Genomic DNA, 3,794 nt, shown 5'->3' on the forward strand with positions numbered 1-3,794 from the left:
GCCTGGTCACCCCTAAGTTCCCACAACTGCCCTCCCTGCAGGTCATCTTGTGGCAGCCATCTTATGGTAGCCATCTTGTGTCCACATGGGGGCAGCCATCTTTGACCACATGGGGGCGGCCATCTTGTCTTGGTGTGATGGTCAATTTGCATATTACTCTTTTATTAGATAGGATTATTTGACAAAGCTTCCCATGTATCTTAAGCAGAAAATTTTCCTTCATAAGAGAGAAGACAAACACTTGAGGCATTCCAGAGCCTATTGTAATGATCTAAAGACAATTCTAGGTAAAGAAAAAGTTTCTTAAAATTCAAACCCTGGAAGGATTGTTAAACTTATTTTACTAAAGATCATATACCAAAGTGTATTAGACACAAACATAGGCTAGCAAACTTCAGTTCCCACAATTAACAGATGGCTTTTAAAAATACCTGATTAATATAACACAAAACCATTTTAATACTTTATATATAAAATCTTTGCTTCCTAGGCAAATACAGGGAAAACATTTTTCCCCTTTACTTTTAGAAATAGGCTTATTTTTCCAATGGAAAATATATTCTTTTTTTTTCTTTTTAAAAATTTCTTTATTGATTACGGTGTTACATATGTGTCCTTATTCCCCCATTACCTCCCCCCTTCCATCCCTCCCCTTCATACCCTCACCCCACTGTTGTCTGTGTCCATTGGTTAGGCTTATATGCTTGCATACAAGTCCTTTGGTTGATCTCTCTCCCTTACCCCCACCATCCCCTACCTTCCCTCTGAGGTTTAATGGTCTGATCGATGTTTCTCTGTCTCTGCATCTATTTTTATTCATCAGTTTATGTTGTTCATTATACACTGGGCCTTTCTCGGCGCCTCCACCGCTCAGCTCGGGGTGGGCTAGGCAGCCAGGGACCCCAGCCTGGGCCCGGCAGGAGGAACCCCGGGGTCCTGGGGGACACAGGAGAGGGGCAGCACCCTGAGTCAGGGGACAAATTGGGACTCCACGGGCACTGGGCAGGGGCCTGGGACCCTGTCCTGGGCATCCGGGCTGTGTCCCCACAGCCCACAGCCCAGGGATAAGGCCAGGACCCGCCCCCTCCGCCCTCTCCTCCCACCGTGCAGCCACAGTCCCCGACCCCACGCTGGTGGTCATATTCTTAAGAAGCATAACAGAGATAACATGACCTTGACAACTCGCAGGAGGCTGGAGAAAGGGTGTGTGTGTATGTGGGGAGATAGCAGGCTCCACCTTAAAGCAAGGTTTGTTCCCAGGACTGCAGCAACCCCTGGGCCTCTAACAGCTTTAGTGTAAAAGTACCACTTTTTTTCTTTCCAAGGAGAGTGCCCCCATACTTCACTGCTGCCGCTTCTGCAGCCTATTCAAGGGTACTTCTGTAGCTCAGGCCTTCTAGGATAAATACTTGGGGAGTTTAAATAATTATTTCCCATATTTTCTCTTTTTGAGTCGACTAACAATACAAAATTTTGCATATACGAAGGTATTTTAAAAACAGAAACAAACCAACAAAAACTCCTACAGTAAATGAATGAATACTCACAAAAGGGTGGACTGGGACATTAGAATCTTATCTCACACTAACCCAGCACAGCAAATGGGTTCTGAGTGGCACAAAGCCCAAACAGCAGAGACAGAGGATTCCCTGTTCATAGAATGGTAAAGTGCAAACTAAGTCCCCCAAAGCAAAGAACATCAATTAGTAGCCAAGTTACATTACAGATAGACAAGAACTTCCACTAGCTAAGAGTTTCCAGTGGCTGCTGTCTTGAGAGGGAGAGCAGGAAGGGTCTCCAAGATTAAGAATTTTTGGTAGCTGCTGGGAAGTTCCTGCAATCCGTGCTACATGTTCAGCTGACCACAAGTAGCTGGGGCCCCGAGCAAAGTGAAATATGACCCATCCTTAAACAAATTAAACCAAACAACAAAGACACAAAACAACAATCAACAGAGACATTCTATGTACAATATTTACAGGCATGTACAACCCACAGACAAGACTTAATAAATCAGAGTCCTTTCCATGGATCTTTCAGAAGATGTCTTATAGTGCCCAGGACTTACAGCCAGAATGAAGCCCAGAAGGCTCCCAGCTGGGGTTGCCATTGAACACCCACAAACAGCCTGCTGTTCACAAATCTAATCATATTCTGCTCTCCATAACAGATATTGACTGGTGTCTAGAGTTTTTTTGGCCAAAATCTGCCAGTCCCACGGGGTCATATGGTAATTTTCAGACGAGGCATTAAGGAGTCCTTTTGCAAAAGGATTGTTAGCCCCATTTTCTCTAACGCTTTTCCTTATTTCTTTAAAAGTATTAAAGGAGACCAACTCATGAATCCTATTACCTTGCCGATCTTGCATAACTGGGCAAGCCAAAAGCTCTCGTTCTAATATGGCTTGCTTGATACAGGGTCCCATAATCGAGGATCTAGTTGATGGACTCTCCCACACTGGAGGCATAGGATCGAAAAATATTTCCTCTAGCAGTGGGGCTTTAGGTATTATATGCTCTACAGGCTCTACTTCAGGAAGAGGGGGCGGTGGTAAATCCTCCTGGCATTCTGCAGGCTTTGTTGTTGGATGTTCAATAAATATATGGTTTTGAAAATTTTTTATTTTATTGTTTAAAGTATTACAAAGAGTAGTACACATGTCTCCCTTTTTCCCCATTGACCTCCCCCTGGCCTCCCTACCCCCTAGCACATGACCCCCCTCTCCCCCCAGTGTCTTGTGTCCATTGGTTATGCTTATATGCATGCATACAAGTCTTTCAGTTGATCTCTTACCACCCCCCCCCTGTAGTTTGACAGTCTGTTAGATGCTTCTTTGCTTCTGTATCTATTTCTTTTTCTTTTTTTCTTTTTTATTTTTTCTAATTGTTTGAAGTATTACAAATAGTAGTACATATGTCTCCTTCCCCCCCCCCCCATTGTCCTCCCCCCGGCCTCCCCTTCCCCCCAGTACATGCCTTTACCTGCCCCCCCGCAAGTGTCTTTTATCCATTGGTTATGCTTATATGCATGCGTACAAGTCCTTCGGTTGATCTCTTACAGCCCCGCACCCCAACCTCCTCTGCCTTCCCGCTGTAGTTTGACAGTCTGTCAATGCTTCTTTGCCTCTGTATCTATCTGCAGACCAGAAATAAACATATAATAACAAAAAATGTTTGAGTCCCAATTTCAATGTCCAACAGTTCTGAGTCCCCGTTTCAATGTCAAACAGTTCCTTAAGTGTACATGTCAGCAATGATATCTGGATGGTGGGCACATGGTGGCAATGCAGGTCCGACCCTCTCTGGTTTGGTCCTAGGCAACCTGCTGCGTCGCACAGCTGCTGCCTGCTAGCGTGGCAAGGTGTCATCAGCATCTTCCATCTCTGGACTGTTTCTCCTCTTGTCTTCGTGGTTGAAGCAGACCTGTCAATTCCTCTCTGTTGCAGGAATCCACATGGTCTTGGAGTTGTTTTCTGAAAATATTCTGTATCTATTTTTGTTCATCAGTTTATGAAGTTCTTTATATTCCTCAAATGAGTGAGATCATGTGGTATTTGTCTTTCACTGACTGGCTTGCTCTCCAGTTCCATCTATGCTGTTGCAAATGGTAAGAATTCCTTCTTTTTTACAGTGACATAGTATTCCATTGTGTCAATGTACCACAGTTTTCTAATCCATTTATCTGCTGATGGGCATTTAGGCTGTTTCCAAATCTTAGCTATTGTAAATTGTGCTGCTATGAGCATAGGGGTGCATATAACCTTTCTGATTGGTGTTTCTGTTTTCTTGGGACAT

The sequence above is a fragment of the Plecotus auritus genome (assembly GCF_963455305.1).
Source record: "Plecotus auritus genome assembly, chromosome: 3".
Taxonomy (NCBI): Eukaryota; Metazoa; Chordata; class Mammalia; order Chiroptera; family Vespertilionidae; genus Plecotus; species Plecotus auritus.